General features: G+C 39.4%; 1 protein-coding gene across 1 annotated transcript in view; it reads left to right on the top strand.

The window, feature by feature from the left end:
- LOC122799900 (poly(U)-specific endoribonuclease-B-like) overlaps positions 1-20,450 on the top strand; it is a 412,046-nt gene that overhangs the window by 202,869 nt on the left and 188,727 nt on the right. The window lies entirely within an intron of this gene.

Here is a 20,450-nt window from a genome sequence, read left to right as displayed (position 1 = left end):
TTTGAGGGGATGATGAATGAAGAGAATGAGAGAGAGAGAGAAGTTTGGATGATGTGGTGATAGTGAATCAGCAAGTGCAACGGATTAGTAAGCAGGAAGTAAGGACAGCTATGAAGAGGATGAAGAATGGAAAGGCTGTTGGTCCAGATGACATACCTGTGGAAGCATGGAGGTGTTTAGGTGAAATGGCAGTGGAGTTTTTAACTAGATTTTTTAATGAAATCTTGGAAAGTGAGAGGATACCTGACGAATGGAGAAAAAGTGTTTGGTACCGATTTTTAAGAATAAGGGTAATGTGCAGAGCTGTAGTAACTACAGAGGAATTAAACTGATCAGTCACAGTATGAAGTTATGGGAAAGAGTAGTGGAAGCTAGATTAAGAAGGGAGGTGATGATTAGTGAGCAGCAGTATGGTTTCATGCCAGGAAAGAGCACTACAGATGCAATGTTTTCTCTGAGTGTGTTGATGGAGAAGTACAGAGAAGGTCAGAAGGAGTTGCATTGTGTCTTTGTGGACTTGGAGAAAGCGTATGACAGGGTGCCTAGAGAGGAGTTGTGGTATTGTATGAGGAAGTCGGGAGTGTCAGAGAAGTACGCAAGAGTGGTACAGGATATGTACGAGGGTAGTGTGACAGCGGTGAGGTCTGCAGTGGGAGTGACAGATGCATTTAAGATGGAGGTGGGATTACTTCAAGGATCAGCTCTGAGCCCTTTCTTATTTGCAATGGTGATGGACAGGTTGACAGATGAGATCAGACAGGAGTCCCTGTGGACTATGATGTTTGCAGATGACATTGTGATCTGTAGTGAGAGTAGGGAACAGGTGGAGGAGACCCTGGAGAGTTGGAGATATGCTCTAGAGAGAAGAGGAATGAAGGTCAGCAGGGCTAAGACAGAATATATGTGTGTGAATGAGAGGGAGGATAGAGGAATGGTGAGGATGCAGGGAGTAGAGGTGGTGAAGGTGGATGAGTTTAAATAATTGGGATCAACAGTTCAGAGTAATGGCGAGTGTGGAAGAGAGGTGAAGAAGAGAGTACAGTCAGGATGGAGTGGGTGGAGAAGAGTGTCAGGAGTGATTTGTGACAGATGAGTACCAGTAAGAGTGAAAGGGAAGGTCTACAAGAGGGTAGTGAGACCAGCTATGTTGTATGGGTTGGAGACTGTGGCACTGACAAAAAGGCAGGAGTCAGAGCTGGATGTGGCAGAGTTAAAGATGTTAAGATTTACACTGGGTGTGACAAGGGTGGACAGGATTAGGAATAAGTATATTAGAGGGTCAGACCAGGTTGGAAGGTTTGGAGACAAAGCCGGAGAGGCAAGATTACGTTGGTTTGGACATGTGTTGAGGAGGGATGCAGAGTATATTGGGAAAAAGTTGATAAGGATGAAGCTGCCAGGTAACAGGAAAAGAGGAAGACCTAAGATAAGGTTTATGGATGTGGTGAGAGAGGACATGCAGGTGACTGGTGTGACAGAGCAAAATGCAGAGGACAGGAAGAAATGGAAACAGATGATCTGCTGTGGTGACCCCTAATGGGAGCAGCCGAAAAAAGAAGATCTTTTTAAGTAGGGGCTACCCTAAACCCCTATTAATTAAAATAAAAAATGAAATTGTTGAAAAAAGGAACAGCAAAATTTATTTACCCATCTTAAAAGGACAGAATTAGATAGTACAGTTCCTGTGATTACAACAAATAGTGTAACCTCTAAAAACATTAATGGTAGATTTTCTTTTATACGCACATATAACAGAGACACTGTGGTCGTATGTGCAATTATTAAGAAAAATTGGGCTTTATTGACCTCTGATCAGGACTTGTTAGGTTTGGAGACGCACCCGCCTTCCCATTTAAAAGAGATCATAACCTTAAAAACCTTTTGGAAAGAGGGTGGGGTCGCATTAAGGACATGCAATCGAACCTTAACAAAGGTAATTTTAAATGTGGGAGGTGCATTCAATGCGCATATTTACTTGAAACTAACCATTTGTTTGTGTTGAATGGTTTCAAAATGCACCTTCACTCAAATTACAATTGTTGTTCCAGGAATATAGTATATTTAGCTAAGTGCTTGGACTGTCCTGCCTTTTATGTGGGTAAAACCGCTAGGGTTTTTAAAACCAGAATATACAAACATACATCTGAGATTACTAAAATGGTGAAAACAAATGCACTAAGTAGACACATTGAGAGATATAGTAGTCTTAAGTTTCAATTTTTAGTGATTCAACAAGTAACTGATGATGTACAGGGCAGGGTGATGCCAAAACAGTTGGAGGCGTGTGCGTTACGTTGGCAGTTAAGGCTAAATGCCACTGTTTTTCCAGGTTTAAATGAATGCAGTAGTATACTGAGTATATTAAAAATGAAAAGGCACGGTTGTTTTATATAAACAAAGACATCCTGTTTGATTCTCAGCTAGAGCGTCTTCTCTGTGGAGACGTGTGAATGGGCGTACCTTCGTTGAAGGTTGTGCATCAGAGCCGGCAACTTGGCACGTAAAAATCTACTGCCAGTCATCAGCGGACTGGAGTTCCACTGTGGCAACCCCTAACCAGGAAAAGCCGAAAGACACAACATTATATTAATTTATTTAGATAGTTATATATTTGTATTTTTAAACAAACACTATACAACATTTTAACTATTTTATATTAAAGTTAGGTGATGTGTTTTTAAATGTAATGGTGTAATGAAATTTGATTCATTCATTGATTGGTGAGGGTACATAAGGGAAGTGTAATTACCTGATGTTGTTCTGATGAAGTCTAGTTCTTGTAACAGATGAAAGCTCACTACTTTTGTGTCAACCTTGGCCTCCTGCCCCCTCAACCCCCACCCTGTGCAAATAATGATAACTGTGCCATCATCTTGATTTTATATTTTGTTTTCAGTGTAATATGTATATGTCGGATGCACAGGGTTGATAGCTAACTGAATGGTTAGGATATGTATTGGTGATGTAATTTAGAAATTATTTCTGAATTATTGTAGCATTTTAGTGTTGTGATTCCTACCTTCAAATTGTTGATACGGCAGTCATGGGTATTGCTTCACTTGTGAGAATGTAGGGATAAGTAGACTTTGGACTGCTTTTTCTATACTGGGTATTTTAGATGCATGAGGCATGTTAGTTGTTAAACTGCATAAATATATATTCCATACGTCAGTCTTGTCACATATTGATGTCATTGCTGTATAGCTCACATACATTCTACGTAGGTACATTCACAAGTCACAGCATGTTGGTATCTGCCATTCACTCATGTTCTTACACATTTATTTTTCTATTACAGCTTCAACACTTACCTTGATAGTCCTGCAGTTACAATTGTTGTCATTTGGGCCTGACTCTGTCTGATGCTAGCAGTACACAGCCATTACATGGGTAAGTAAAGGTTGTGAGTGTTGCCTGGCATTAATTTTCATAGGATCACAGGAAGTTACTAAGCTAATGGATGTAGGGGCCTTACATGCCTAACCAAGTTATGTCCTTGTTTCCATGATCAGCACCTATTAGCCCTGTCCAAGAGAGACACAGGTGGAACCCCCGGAGTGAATTTATGGTTGCCCATCCAGTCTTCCAGATTGCACTTGAAGAGAGCCAAAGAGGTGCTCTGCTTGACATGAACTGGGGGTCTGTTCCACAGGTATGGTAACCTCTGGTAGATGATTCTGTCTCTCCAGCAGGTTCTATTAATGTCACATACCAGGTTAAGGTCTTTAGAGTGAGTAACTCATGAGCCATTGACCTTACAGATATGCAGCATTTCCAGTAAAACAGGTTCAGAGATTGCTTTATACGCAAGGCAGAGATCGCCTCTGAGTAGTCTGTATGGAACAGAGTAAAGTGACAGTGATTTCAGCCGATCCACATCGGACAGATGCTAAATATCTTGCATTCTTGAATTCTTCTTATGTGGAACTTTTGCAGTCTCTTCAATTGCTGCAGGTGCCCGGAAAGGTACCTACCAAAAGGGGTGTTGTACTCAATTATTAGCCTGATGAGGAAAAAGTACAGGGAGGTTATAACTTCCTTTTTTTCTGGAGGCCATGCCCTTACTTATGAGATGAGCAATATAGAATGACCTTCTTACTGTGGAGACATGGTGATCAAAGCTAAGGTTGCTGTCAACCTGTGTGTCCAGGTCTCTTACCACTGAGTGCATGCTTAGAGTATTTCTATTGATGTGGTAGTTAGCAGAAATGTTGCTGTTAATGAAAAGGATGATAATACATTTTTTTACATTGAGTTTAAGGCCATGACTTTGGCACCAATCATTTGTTTGCGTAAGACCCTCTTGTAGACTGTTGACATAGTTTGGGTATTCTATTATTGCTCCCAGTTGCAGTCATCAGAAAACTTTGTTAGCTACAGACATTTAGTTTTTGCTTGTACTTTGAAGAAATAGATTCCAAACAGTAGAGGTCCCAGGACTGATACCTTTGAAACACCAGTGGTTACTAGTCTGCTGTTAGTGGTGGATTCCCCTGTTTTTACTGTATGGGTTCTATCGGTGATCCAGTTAGTGACCCACCTAAAGATATAAGGGTTGATACCTAGCTGGGTAAGTTTTTCAATAATGCCTTAGTGGGGGATAGTGTCAAAAGCCTTGGACAAGTTTTCCCCTTGTCCAGGGCTCTGGTGACAGTCTCGAAGAAGTCCACCAGGTTTAACAGGTATGATCTCCCTTTGACAAATCCAAACTCAGTAGCATCAAGTGTTTGGAGATTACCTGTTTTTGGTAAGGTCCATGATGACTTGCTCCATGGCCTTGCAAATTAGGCTAGTCAGGCTAATAGGTCTATAGTTCCCAAGGTCAGTGGAAGCACCACCCTTGTGCAAGGGGATAATGGTGTCTGTTTTCCATTCAGCTTTGATAAAGCCGGTGCTTAGATTATGATTGAAAAGTGTATCCAGTTTGTTGCTAATTCTTGTTGGAGCCCATGTAGGATGCAGCTTGGGATGTTAGCAATAGATGCTGTGCTTTTAGCCTTAGAGATGGCACTTACAACCTGCTGTCTAGAGATACAAGGTGGGGGACAGGTGGAAGGAATGTCATGGGGTATGTGTGGTGGGACAGGGGAGTGAAGTTTTCACCGAACCTGTTGGCTAACAAGTATGCTATGTCCACAGGCTCAGTGTATGTGGTATTATTAACTACCAGTTTGGTGCATATCTGGGTCTTACCTTTTAGGCTACAATTGTAACTAAAGAACGCCTTATGGTTGTCCTTAGTTGAGGATGATAATTTGAATTCATGGTTTGCTTAGAGGACTTTACAAGAAGTGTTATTTGCTTGTTTAAGCTGAGGAGGGAGTATTTCCATTTTAGTGCATGCTCCTTCTTACTTTTGAACAACAATTTCTTCCTTTTATTGCAAAATCTGTTAATGGCAGTTGTCCACTGGACAGGTTTGCTCTTCCTTGAAAAGCTTGTTTTGGTCCTATCAGGTACGGCCACATCAATGCAGTTATACAGGTCATCTGCAGGCATATCCTCAAACACACCTACTTGTTGGCTTCCTTTTCCACCCTCACAGTTAAGGTGAACCCTAGCCAAAGGTATTTGGTATGGAGTCACTCCTAAAGCTCTTACTGGAGTATACTGCCCAAACAAGTAGTGCGTCTCTTTAACCATTGCAGGCTTCACAATGGTTAGGTCAGAGGCTGTGTCTCTCTTAGCAGTGGCCTCTTTCCCATTTACTAAAATAGGATATAACCTCTTGTGGTAGTTTGGTACCCTTGTTGTCTCGAGACAACTTACTGCTGGCATTTTGTCATTTCCACTTACTGGCTCTCCCACCTTTGGTTCCCCACTTTGCCTCCATGGACATCTATATGCTACATGGCCCCACTGGTTGCATTTAAAACATTTAACCTTTGGTCCTGGATGTGTAAATGGACTAGTGACTTCCCTTGGCAGACTCTGGTGGGGTGGTCTAAGCTGCCCACCATGGGTTCCCTTAGACCCATGAGCAGCACTGGGTATCCCTTTCCTGTGCAGTGATGCCCTGCTTGCTAGGTATAGGTCTCCCTTTTTCCCCAACTACTCTTATGTGTTACATTCTCTACCTGCTAACCAGATCCTCATGTCCTCAGGCAAAGTGCTAAGGGCTTGTTCCCTCACCAAAAGGTCTGCCAGCCCTTCAAACGCGGTGACCTGACATCCACTCATCCACCTATGAAAATAAGTGCTTAGTCCAGCAATATATTCACACACACTTTCATCTGCTTTGCATCTATGCTCATGAAACTTTTTCCTATAAGTTTCAGGGGTTACTTAAAACATTCTAGCAAGCAATTTTTGACTGTATTATAATTTAAGCAATCAATATCAGACAATTTAAAAATAGCAGTTACAGCTTTACCATGGAGTAAGGGGGTCAGGAACCATACCCAGAGCCCTTGGTCAATATTATACTGTTTGCATACCCTTTCAAACATATGAATAAAACTATCAAAATTATCCCCCTCTGTAAATTGTGGAAGAAATTTACTGACCTTTGTTGTTTCTGGGGTTCGGTTACTTCCTTCTCCATTACCTCTATGACCCTGGCAAAGAGTCAGCATCTCCTTTTCATGTTGCCTCTGCTTCTCATTCTCCTGAGCTTCCAGACATTGCATTTTCTCATTTTTCTCAGCCTCCAGACATCTCAGTCTCTCTGCTGCTTGTATTTCCAAATGTTTGGCCTCCAGTTCAAGTCTCTTTAACTCCAGATAGATTTTTAAGTTCTCTGTGGAAAGGTTGAACTGTCCATTTTCTGAGAGTTGTAAATCTCCAAGGCCAGCCTGTTTGTCCTCCTGATTGCTGGTCTGTGATACAGCTGTGGCCAGGCCTAATTAAAGTAATACTAATGGCTCAATCATAGACTGGATTTTAGTGTCTGACCCAAATAAGATCACATCCACTGGTACACTCTCCAATAGTATAAGTGACCACTTACTGGTCGTTATACAACGTGAGTGTACTGCAACAATTAATAAACATCAGTACAGGGTTACCAGAGATGAATCCCAGTTCTGTCCATCTAGCTTTAACCAAAGGTTGCTTAGTATCAACTGGGATGCACTAAAATGACTTCACCTTGATGAGGCAGTTGAGTTCTTCAACTCAACCTTCCTCAGCATACTAAACAATCTCACTCCCCTTAGACAAAAGAGAGTAAAGACCAACCATGCCAGTTGGCTAACAAGATCTACTAAGGGTCTCATGAAATGCAGAGACAAATCATGGAAAATCTAGCAAAAAAAAAAAAACCCATCTGACCTCACCCAATATAAACAGCTCTGAAACCAGGTTAAGCGCCTAGTACTACAAAACAAAAAAGAACACTACCTTACATTACAAAATCAACACAAGCAAAATCCAAAGAAATTCTGGAGCTCTCTCAACTCTTTATTAAACCCAGGGTCTAGCAATAATCCTTGCCCAGAACCATATAAACATCCATTGAAATTGCTGGAACCTTCAACTCCTATTTCATAGATGCCATAACCAATCTAATTGCAACCTTTCCCAAGACCAGCTATTCCACCACAGACCGCTCCACAGCTAACACCAGTACACCCCCTATTCCTAACTTTACTCTGTCACCTATACCTACCTCGACTATTAAAAATTGCTTCTAAAACTCAAACCATGCACAAATGCCCCTGACAATATATCTGCCAAATTCCTGCATTTCTCAGCCAACTCAATCGCTTACCCTATCAGCATGCTTCTCAACAGATCTATCCAAGAATCTTATATGCCCATCATCTGGAAAAAGCTTATATCCTCCCTCTACAAAAGGAGGGGGCCCAACACAGACACCACCAACTTCTGCCCCATTGCTATACTATCATCCATCTCTAAGATTCTCTAAAAATGTATTGATTCTCAACTTCTTTGCCATCTAACTCACAACCACATCCTCTCCCCCACCCAACGCCGATTTATGCCAGGACATAGTACTACCACTGCCCTCATATCCTTCATAGACACTGTCAACTGAGCCTGTGATGCTGGTAAAATTGTATCTTCACTAGTTCTTGATCTTTCTAAAGCTTTCAATACTATATACCACTCTCTCCTCCTAACAAAACTCTCTAACATAGGTACCTCAACTCAAACTCTAAACTGGTTCACTAAGTTACCTCACTAACAGGCAACAATCAACTAAATGGCAGAACTCTTACTCCCTTTTCCGAAACACCACCACTGGTGTTCCTCAAGGCTCCATTTCAGGCCCACTTCTGTTTAGCATATTTATCAATAATTTCCACACCACACTCTCTCAAGGCTCAGTCATCCAGTACGCAGATGACTCCACTATCATCTGCACTGCAAACAACTCCTCAGAACTTTGGATGTCTAATAATCATCTTGCCCTGAACCCCAACAAAACCAAACTAATAATCTTTGCCCCCAAAAAGTCCACACTCCTACAAAAAGAGAACTTCACCATTCAATCCCTAAATGGTACCACCATCGACATTGTACCTAGCACAAAACACCTAGGTGTCATCATAGACGAAAACCTCACATTTGACCTGCACATCCAGCCCAATGTCAAAAAGACAAATCAAAAGCTTGGTACTCTCTACTGACACAAACATCTACTCGGTGCATCAGCCCGACTTTCCCTTGCCTCTTCTTTTCTATTATCCTTTCTTTTATATGGAGGCCCCCTCCTCACAAACATTCAGTCCTCTCTAAAGTCCAAACTGGACTCATGCTACAACAAAATTGCTAAGTTTGTAACTAATGCCTCCTACTCATCCCACCACTGCTTATCATTACAAACCTAAAATGGCTTGAACTCCCCAACTATCTCATCTTTATCCAACTAATTACAGCTCACAAACTCATTCAAAATCTATCCATGTGCCCGGCTCTATCTTCTATACTTACTTTATACCATCCTAACAGACCACACGATCCAACAACCAACTGCTCATAAATGTAGAAAAGTGCAAACTTTCGGCTGGCCAGATGCTTTACTCCTTTGCCATCGCAAAATTGTGGAACTCCCTCCCCCCAACACTTAGATCCACCCGCTCAGTAACCCTCTTCAAGACATCTCTGAAACAACACCTCTCCTCATCTTGACTGTGCACATGTGCTAACACCACATCTCATGTAACATAACTTCAACCATCACAACTATTCTCACTCCCACTCTTCTACTCTGGCATCCTCCTTTCACATCTACCTGTCTTTTTACTTACTCCGCCATTCCATCCTGTCCACTTCCCTCTTCTACTAACCCTCATTGTCTTACCATTGATCCCTCCTGTCTATTTCCTTCTCTTCCTAACCCTTATAGACCTACCATTGAACCAGGCGAGACATTCAGGTACTCATGGTGCCTACCTTAATATCATACCACCACTTATATCTGCAACAATATCCATCGACTTTGCTGATTCCTGCAACAGAACTCATATAACCTATTGCTCAGCTATTACACCTCCTAAATGTGTGAAATGTTTAAGTTTAAGTACCTAGTCTCTAATTAATTCCTATATCTGCTTTACACCCACTACATGAACTGTCCTATATAAATGTTGCTAGCTGAAAACTACTCATATGGTATGCTCTCATATAAATACTCTGTATTGCTTGTATAATATCTTTGATTTGAGAATGATTACTTATGTACTGTTTTTTTCACCAATTGTATAAGCTGCCAGTAATATGTACTAAATGTCTTTATTAATGTAAATTCTGTATTGCATGTGAAATATCTTGTATGTGGAGCTTTTCTCCCCAGGACACCAATGTAAAAGGGCACTGCTGGCCCAGCTGGACCATCCCGTTAAACAAATCAAATAAATAAATTAATAATCATTTCTGCTTCAGTCAGGTTAGCATACACCAGTCCTTTAGCCTGGTGCATCTCAGCCAACTGCTTCCTTGTCAGCTTGCCATGCTCCTCTGCTGACATGCTTGCCTGCTTTCCCCTGACTAACTAAGCTAACAAAAAAATAAATAAGTAAAACAATTGTGATATGAAACTCTGAATGTTCACTGTGTGGCTGATTGTGAGTACAACCACCTTGCTTAGTGACCACTGTTTACAGGCCACAGGAATTCAATATCCACACCACTGAATCTTAATTTGTGGATATCTCACCACTACAATCCAATTAATATGTGATGTGGATATCCCACCACTGCCCACAATGAATATGTGATGTGGATATCCCACCACTGCCAATTAATATGTGATGCCCCTACAGTGACCCAGTAATCAAGGGGCCTCAATCCTCACTACTATCAACAGTGGGGGGGACATACCCACTGGGAGTATAGCAAGTACACACTCAGTAAAGTGCAATTTCCCTTAAGAGCACACAGAGACCACAGTAAGTCTGGGCCTGGTTTCTCCCTCTTTCTCCAGATCCCCAATAAGAATCCTCACAGGCACAGCTATAGAGTTGAGATCTCAGCTGAGTGGCCAACTAAGACCTCCAGTGCCCTCTCTGTCCAACCACTACTTCATGTCCCTGCTTGAGTAGCACACACACACACACACACACACACACACACACACACACACACACACACACACACACACACACACACACACACACACACACACACACACACACACACACTTGGAGATTTGATTTATACACAAACACACACACACTCACCTGTGATAGGCTGGCATAGGCTTACTAGCTATGCCCCCCTTCTGCCCAGACTAAGGTAGTTATCACTGCCACTGTATCAGCTATTTTAAGGCCCTTAGCAAAGGGTGTCCAATCTTACTGTGTAATGTTACTATTAATCTAAATGGTAGTTTGACCAAGAGCCAGGCTATTAGGAGTGGCCTGTACAGCGTCACCAAATAGATATGCAAGTAACCTAAGAGCTTAAATATGTCTCACAAATATCAACCAGAAAGATAGGTTTAAATATATTTAATAATAAATAATAAAAGAACAAGAAAATACCCAGTAATTTATCACAGTAACGTCAGAGTTCAAAATCACAGGAAATATTTAAAACAACATTGCAGGACAGTCTCAAATAAATAAAGAAAACATCTAAGCTATACTTCACTATATTCCTATCTAAATCTAAAAGAGTTATTATGCCCTAAAAAACTTACTTACAGCAAGGCAAGTGTGGTGAATCAATCTTCTAGCTGATGTTGTCAAGTCAAAAGACAGATACAAAATGCCCCTTCTCTCTCAGAGAGTTCTTAAATTAATATCAACTATTATTGCTGGGTTACCTTGGATAACATCACTTTTTGTCACCTGACTTTAGTTCCCAAGCTAACCTCCCATTGTCAGAAACTATCAGCATTTTAGCATCTCCCTGTGAAAATATATATCTCTCAGATCTGTGCAACTGCTGGAAGACATAAAACAAAAAAACACACAAAACAATCCAAAAGGCACCCTAGTTTTAGACATCCTGTCTCCTTGCTGCATTGAAACTAACTTTTAATTTCAACTATTTTTTTGAAGTTTTGCAAGTTAACCCTCTGTGTTCTAGTTCCCACTGTTAAAACATATACATTTACACAATTACAATAGTTCATATACATTTCTGTTCTAAGCCAGCAGGGCATGCTCTGGTTACATTTTAGCTCAGTACATAATATACAGTTCTACTACAGTAGTAACGCAAGCAATTGCATCATGCTGATATTCACAAATGACATATAACTATTTACAAAATTCCAGATAGCTGGGCTGGCAGTATCTCCTTCTGTTACATTTTTATATAAATCATATTAATATTCACAAATGGCATAGAATTATTTACAAAATGCCAGATAGCTGGGATGGCAGTATTTCCCTTTGTCACAATATCTAAGGAAATAAACAGTGACCAAGGGACTCCATTTATGCCCAGAATAATATAGCAACTTTTCCAGTGCTTTGAGGTCAAGCAGTTACACACTCCAGTGTACCATTCCCAAATGGAGAGATTAGTTTAGTGTTTTAACTGAACATTAAAATCTATGCTGAGAAAATATTGAGGAAGATAGCAAAAACTGGGAACAGTTAATGCTGTACATGACATTTTCCATTACAGAATTGCCAAAAGCCTCAGCAGGGTTTAGTCCTTCTGATCTGTTATGTGAGAGGGTCTCTTGTAGACTGTTAAATTTTGCCAGAGAAACTTGGGAGGGAGAGACAGCTGCATTAAAAAAATTTCACAGAACATTATACCAACTTGCAACATAGGCTGAAATTGGTGATGCACATAGTATGAGAACACATAGAAGTCGCCCCAGTTACACAACAAGGAAGGCATAATAGGAATGCAAGGACCAGCAATTAGTGTTGGTCCCCTCAGAATACAGTTTTTTGGCTAAGTGATAGATCCATTTGAAATTTGAGCAAAATAAATAAATAAATAAACGAGGTGAACTACAGTTAGTTTAGCATCAGAGACTAGTAACTCTACTGAAAAACAAAAAACTGACCTCTATCCTCTATGCCTACAGTTCAGGTGCATGATATATTCTCTAAGCTACAGAATCAAGAAACAAAAGAGTTTTTGTTAGGGGAACATGGACATGTTTTCATGGGTACTTGTCAATCCCAATTTAACACTATAATCAGGTCATTCCCAGTGAAAAGGTTTACTTAAAACCTTACAGAATACCTCAGTCAGAAGGAAAAGCACTGCAAGAAGAAGAAGAAGAATGCAATACGCATAAGATGAGAATAATTGATGCATCAAAAGATGAAAAGAGCAGACAAACAGTATTAGTCCTCAAATCCAATGCAACCATCAAGTTCTGTAATGACTTTAGGAAGATTTTTGCCAGTGTCAGTGGCTCAAAAGGTAGCACACTTGCCTTTGGTGATGTTAGACCAGAGGAATGTGGGTAATACTCCCAATCCATGTGACTAGATTTCAGAATTAGTGGGTGATGCACTCTTGAGTGAGACATCCTTTGGATGAGATGTTAAGCTAAGGTCCCACTTGCTTGAGTTGGTGGTAGTTCAGGTGGATGTAAAAGATCCCACAACACCTGTTGAAAACAGTAAGGGAAATTCCTCAATGCAAGGGCCAAATTTCTCCTTGCACTATAAATACTGTCTTGAATCTCCCCTGAAAAGAGGTCATCCTGGCCTATAAATTAATAAATAAATAAAAGACGAACATGATCTCAACATTCAGTAGTTATTTGATGCCTAGGGGAGACTAACTCACAGAAAGGTTAAGGATGCCAAGGTTCCTGCCTATAAAATGCAAACCTCGGAGTACTGGAAAACTCCTTTAATAGCTGAAGCAAAAAAAAATTATTTCAACATCTGAGAGATTATTTTAGTAAAGCATCCACTTTTGTTTTGTGTGATGTATCTGCAACTTTTCAGGGACTCAAGGATGGAATGTTTTTAGCACACCTTTATTAACTTCACACATTTTGAACATGGGTGCACATATAGCTACAGAAAATAAAACAAACATTTGTAAACATTTTTCATTAGCTTCATGCCTTATGCATACATACGTTTTCTTTACATAGTAATTTTAATTCACTCCAGAACATTACATATATTGTTCAAGTCCTGCCTTCCGTTAAATTTCACTCCTCCTGAACGTTATTTTGCATGTATTGTTCCCAAAAATTCCATTTAGGTTTATGTAATTTGCTCCTAGCCTTTTATAAAGATCCCACCTCTAATTGTTTTATTGTCTTTACAATATTCAATACTTTACTTATGGTCGGTTTAGATTTTGATTTCCATTTTCTAGTAATTGCTTTTTTGCAAGCCAATAGCATTAAGCTTATCAATATCTTACTAAAACTATAACATTTGATCTTGTATCCATCCATCCACTGCTTTTCCCCATTTTTTGCACATGGGGTTGGGGTGTCACTTCAATAGTGACAATCAGCTGGAGCCAAGTTTTACACCACCGGGTGGCTAGCCTGCCATGATAGTTCCTTTGCACCATGCTCACATCTATGGGCAATTTAGAGTGTCCAATCCACTAACCGCATGTCTTTGGAATGTGGAAGGAAAGCGGTGAACCAGGATAAAACCCATACAAACATATGGAGGACCTGCAGCCTTGGCACAGAAGGCACTCAAGCCGAGAATAGAACTAGGGAACCTCTTGCTATGAGGTGACAATGTTATCCGCTGAACCACCTTAGTCACAATCATTTGCTTTCCCAGCATTTCTGACAGTACTCGATGGAAGTTTAAAAATCTGCCAACTCATTATATTTCTATATGTAAATTTCAGAATGCTTTGCAACCATACTAAAAAGCAAGTAAATGAAGACTATACTGTAACAACATTGAGAACAATATAAACACATCCTAAAATATTCTGGTCAACCATTAAAGAAATCATATCCTGGCCAAAAATTCAGTCCTAATCCCTCTCCCAATAACAACCACTCAAAACTGAAATAGAATTCAACTCTTATTTCATAACTACCTTTATTTCATAATTTGTACTACTGTTGCTTGTTTTTTTTTTTTTCATCTCAACACAATTGTATCACTGTGTACTATGTAACCTATTATTATTTTTATTTACATTCTACAGTAACACACTGTTTACTATGTAACTTGAAGCTTTTCTCCCTGGGCCTCCTCTGAAAATGGGTCTTTTTGGCTCAGTTGGACATTCCCGGTAAACAAATGTAAAATAAATAAATAGATGGCATAGCATCCCTAACCAAGGACTCCCAGACATCTAGTCCCAACATTGCCCAGTAGCTACATATTACCACATCCATTTTCACTTTCAAGTCTGTGCCCATATCCTACAGGATAACTACTCTTAAACAAACTCAGACCATGCTCTACTTCAGCTGATTACCTTCCAAGCAAGTGTCTTAAAAAATAGAAGCCAACAGCATTGCCTATCCTTTCCCAATCATTATAAAGAATCTCACATTCCCACTTTCTGAAAAAAAAATCACACATTATCCCTTTATACAAAGGAGGAAATTCAACGGACATTGCTAACTTTATACGTATCGCGATCTTATTCCCTCTCTCCAAAATACTTGAAAAATGTATTCAAAAGCAATTACTAAACTCTGTCTTGCGGGAAGAACTCCTATCCCCCACCCAACATAGTTTCCATCCCTTCCATAGTACTAGTACTGCACTCCTAACCTTTATAGATACAGGCAATAAAGCTAGAGATAAAGGCAAAATAGATTCCTCTTTATTTCTAGATTGTCTAAAGCCTTTGACACAGTTTGTCATAGCAAAATTCTGCTTCAAATGTCCTCACTAGGTCTATCTTAACCCACCCTTCTATGGTTCAAAGGTTACCTGTCCAATATTTATCAGTCAGTAAAATGGTACACCACCCGCTCTTTATACCTCCCAGTCACCACCGGAGTACCACAAGGTTCTATCCTTGGTCCCCTCCTCTTTAACATTCTCCCAACACCCTCCCTAATACAATACACAGATGATTCTACATTTATGTACACATCAGACAACCTGGCACATCTCCAAACATTACTCAGAAAGCTTTAACAACCACTGAAACATTGCACTGTAAGTCACTCAACCCCCTCCAAAAAAAAAAAAAACTTACTTTTTTCCCATAAATCCCTCTCTCATGAAAAAAACAAAATTTAAAATATTCTCTCTCTCTTTATATACAACCATTGAAGTCATTTCTCATAGCAGATTATTAGAGATGATAGTGGATAATAATCTCAACTTTGGCCTGCATATCGAAAATTCCATCAAAAAACTCACCAAAAGCTAGGGATGTTTTATAGAGCCAAAAACTTTCTCACCAATGCAACTAAAAGTACAATTCCAAGTACTCCTTCCCTCACTACTTTATGGTACTGCCATCCATACTAACCTTCAGGCATCACAAAAAAGCAAAACTTGAACAGTGCTATAATAAGGTGATTCAATTTGTAGCAAATACCCCCTCCACAGAACCTTCTACTGTATAGTACAAATGCCCCTTTCAGAACTTTCCAGTGTGCTGTACTAAAAAGCCTAAATTGGTTAGAACTACCCCATCAACTAACATATACATAGCTTCTTACCACCCATACAATTATCCAGTATCCATCTGCTTACCCAGCATTAAATGCCATTCTACACAATTATATTCACACTCAGTCATTATGATCCAGTGACCAAACACTTCTCTCTGTCCACAAATCTATCAAATCTCTGTGCATGGTCTGTATTCATGCCATGTTACTAAGGCCTGGAACTCCTTACCTGTATCCATCAAGTTAATAGCATCCCTCCAGTCCTCTAAATCCATCCAAAAAGACTTCCTGGACAAAATCTGTCTCTGTTTTTGCTCAATCCCAGGATAAACTATATCCCTAATTATAAACAAATATCTATTCATACCTTATACCCCCTTATTCCCCCTTCTTTACTCACTTCCTAACTTCAATCAATTTTTCACCTCTGACTCTCTATGTACTATGCCATAACCCTGTTTTTTTCTCATTTCACATTGCAATTCCTGTTCGTATTATACTAACTTACATTTAATTTCTCTAAACTGGCTAACATTTCTCTAAATATTAAAAAATCATCATATAAATTGTATCTATTTTTTATCCAATATTGTCACAGTATGTCTAATTTGGTATAATTATTTAAAGTGTATATGTTTTTGTATTATTTTTGTCGCTTGTAAAATTATTGTTCTTAAAATGTTTCTGAAATACTTTGGAGGTTTTCTCCTTCGGCCTCCACTGAAAATGGGCACCTACTTTCTTAGTAATCATATGTCAATAAATAAGTAAATAAATAGAAATATTCCCAAAACCATATTTCCAACTATCTCACTCTATCTCACATCAAACCTCCAGCAATTGCTATACTTGAAAAAAAATTCTCTGAAGTCCGATTGAGGTATACAAATACCTATGCAAACACTTCCAAGCAAACATCCTAAACCTTTTGAACTGGGTTACATACTTGGGAGCCATACAGATGTCCTCCCACTGTTCATTTATATATTGCCTTTCATTTCTCTCTCTCCCCAATCTTTTCTAACATTATCTAACTGCTTCTTATAGTTATCATGCAATATTTTATATACCCTACTAATAATCCATTTTTAACTGTGGCTTCTGTTCTAGACTTAACTAAAAACTTAACCAGAGCTGATATGTACCCCTTTCTCTTTGCTATACTCTATTATCAGTCCTTGATAGGGAAGGCAGTCTCTAATCTGCAGTCCAAACTTCCCTTAACATCAATCCACTCTTTTACCTTTACCTCCATAGTTATAGGTTCATAGGTATATACTAGGCTAACCACCAGGGCCTATATAAGCCATATAAAGCACTTATAACCCAATCCAACAGTGTCCCCTTATAAAATGTATCTTAACTGGAGCTGTATTTTTGTTAGGAGGGGTATGTTGGGAAGTTGCTAAAAAGTTATATGTGGGGTATGAATTGTTATGTGTGGGGTATGAATTGTTATGTGCTTCCATTTTAATCCATACACATTGATACCTTTCCTAATTTTCTCCAGTAAATTCCAGCCCCACTTCATATTTTCTATACTACTTCTTTCAGTCATTCCTATTGGTAAAACCTCCTTTCTCCATTTCTGTGTTGGCTTAGTTCTTAGAATTCTTTCTGCTAATTTATAAATATAACATGCTGTATGGTTGTTGTTAGTCTACTTAAGGACCTTAATCCAAAATCCTATTTGTTTAGAAAAATATGTACTTAAACATATATGAAGTGCTAGTTTAAAAGCAAATAGTATGTAATGCATTTTATTCTATTTTACAATATGGCAGTAAAAATGATCTTACATGTAATTGCTTGAAGCTTTGGAGCTGCAGTGTGATTGAACTCTGACCCTGGCAGTAGCCAGCTCAGCAAGCTTATGTTTTTCACTAATGATTATCTGCTGGGTCAGGAAAAAGCATGTATCTTCCTTCCTCTGAGATAGTTGGCCTTGTGAATATTATCAGCACAGCTGCTAATAGTTAATGTTGCCAGAAGGAACAAAGGAACGTATTAAGAACCAAACTGACTATTGTATTCGAGCAGGACTGAAACCTTGAAAGAGCAACATTTACAGAAAGACATTATAACTGACCAGGTGCCTTGCAAGGCTGTATTATTCTCATGGGAAAGTTTTTAAAAAGTATAACCTCAGCACTTTCTTATGAATATAATATTGTAGACTATAGTGATGTAAGTGCCCTGTGACTGACCACGTCAGTAAGGTGGGCAAAGCTGATTGTAAATACTATAAAAAAGTTGATTACTTCCTGAATGTAATTAGTCAAAATTCTATACTTGTATTGTATAGTCTTTTGCCTCCTGGTGTACACTAGTAAAACGTTTTGAACTTGAACCTCCTGTATTACTGACTGTTATTTAAGAAAAACCTGATGATTTTACAGTCTGTTTTAATAATTTTGCTGACATTTTGGTCCTTCTTAGCCGGAATTCCCTTGGTAAGCTACAGATCAGAATACAACGGTGGTGGAGAAGCTGCGCAGGAGAAGTTACCAAAGCACGGTTCTTCTTGAAGTGAAAAGACCTCCGACTAAATTGTCGTGGTGTAAAGAGGCTGGCCACTTTCTGATCTGTGGCTGAAGAGCGAAAACTGGCCCCAAGAAGAAAGCGTGCAGTCATAAGCGGAGGCTCAGGTAAGAAGAATTTCCCTCTTTGCTTTGTTTTAGATCAGGGACCAGGCTACAGTATAATGTTACTAAGATTTGTTTTAACAGATCAGGAACGAATTGCAGTACTGTATATTTGGTCATAGATCAGGAAACAGAATAAAGTAGACAGTCATTCTAGACAGGACTGAACAGAGGAAGAAGATACCACGTGGTAAGAAAAGGGTTACGTAACAGTCTTTTTAAGACATGGGAAATCAGTGCACTAAAAGATCGTGAGACCCACCTAACTGATGGCCTTGAAATATATGCAATTGCAACAAGCAGATAATATCAGATACTATACAAAATGGGTTAACAAGTACGAATTTGACGGTAAATTAAACAAAATTTCGTTAGTTAAACTTTTAAAACAGTTAAAATCTGACGCAGAAGGTCAGGCAAAAAAACAACGACAGTTAGGCATTCCTCAGGCACATAGGTGGATTGAGGAAGTGAACCGAAGGGAACAGAAGATTAAAAATGCAAAAGCATTATTTTTAGATAAAGAAGATAATAATACAGTAATAACAATGGCCCCTCCCCCTCCACCCCCTCAGATACCTTTTTCAGGATATGAAGCAGGAGGACAAGCCAGTCCTCCTCCACGATATCCTGAGATTGCAGGGGCTTTGAAACAACCATTCATAAGAGAACCTATTGAAACTAGATCCCGAACACATAAAACACTTAGGGATACAGATTTATATCAAATAGGGAGAGATTCACTAGAAGAAAGTGAAGAAATCTGTCCACTAATCGAAGTACCGAACCCTCAAGCAGGACAGGAAGGACAGGACCCAACTCTCCTAGTGTATAGACCATGGACACCGGAAGATATCCAGAAAGCTACAGAGGGAATCCCTCATCCAAAAATTAATCATGAGAAGTTTATACAAAATTTACAAGGTATGAGACTAAGTTACCACTTGAATGGGGAAGAAGTGGAGAAGGTAGTTAGACAAATTATAGGTCCAGACTGGCACATGATTTGTGGCACCTGGAACGCTCGTGACGGACAGCTTAAGCCACTCCTACACAGTGACGCAGAGCTAGATACCAGAGTGAAAGGTCTTACAGACCGAATCTCTGAAAAATGGAAACCTAGAGCAGATTGGACCTGTATTAATCAATACATACAACAAGATAATGAAACTGTAGATGGATACTATGGTAGATTATTGGAATGTTTTAATAACCATAGTGGTATGCCTATTCCTGAGAATCAGAAGAATGATAGTTCATATGAACAGCAGTTGAAAAATGCATTTTTGAAAGGTTGTATTGCCCCTATTAGTAGTTTTATTACAAAACATATGATAGATCACCGAGCAGTAGGCTACAAGCCCTACTAGAGTACGCTAGGCATGCTGAAAGACATTTTAATAGTAAAAAGAAAAAGCATGAAGTCTTCACAGCTGAAGGCAGAGCAGAAGTCTTTGTAGTACAGTCAAATAAAAAGGGTAAGAGAAATGCTCAGGGTAATAAATACTCTGGCAAAACCTCAGAGGATTTAGAAGAAAGAAAAAGGAAAGGTGAGTGCTTTAAGTGCAAAAGAGGACATTTGGCGAGGGATTGCAGGTCAAATAAAAGGTGACTACTGAAGAAAAGATAAAGGTGATGAGGATTGACTATATGATAGTGATAACAATCAGAACTCATCAGGAAAGGTTAATAGACAAAAAGAAAATGTAAATGTGATAGAAGGGATAGAGGAAGTCCAGACAGATGTGGAGGATGATGAAAGTGAAGTTTTAGACTTAGCATTATTGAGCTTGGAGCTCTATTTGGCAGACACGAAACCGGAAGTTACACTTCTAGTGGAA

Source organism: Protopterus annectens, chromosome 4.part0 (assembly GCF_019279795.1).
Source record: "Protopterus annectens isolate FY-2018-M chromosome 4.part0, PAN1.0, whole genome shotgun sequence".
Classification (NCBI taxonomy): Eukaryota; Metazoa; Chordata; order Ceratodontiformes; family Protopteridae; genus Protopterus; species Protopterus annectens.
This window is presented reverse-complemented; position numbering and strand designations above follow the sequence as displayed.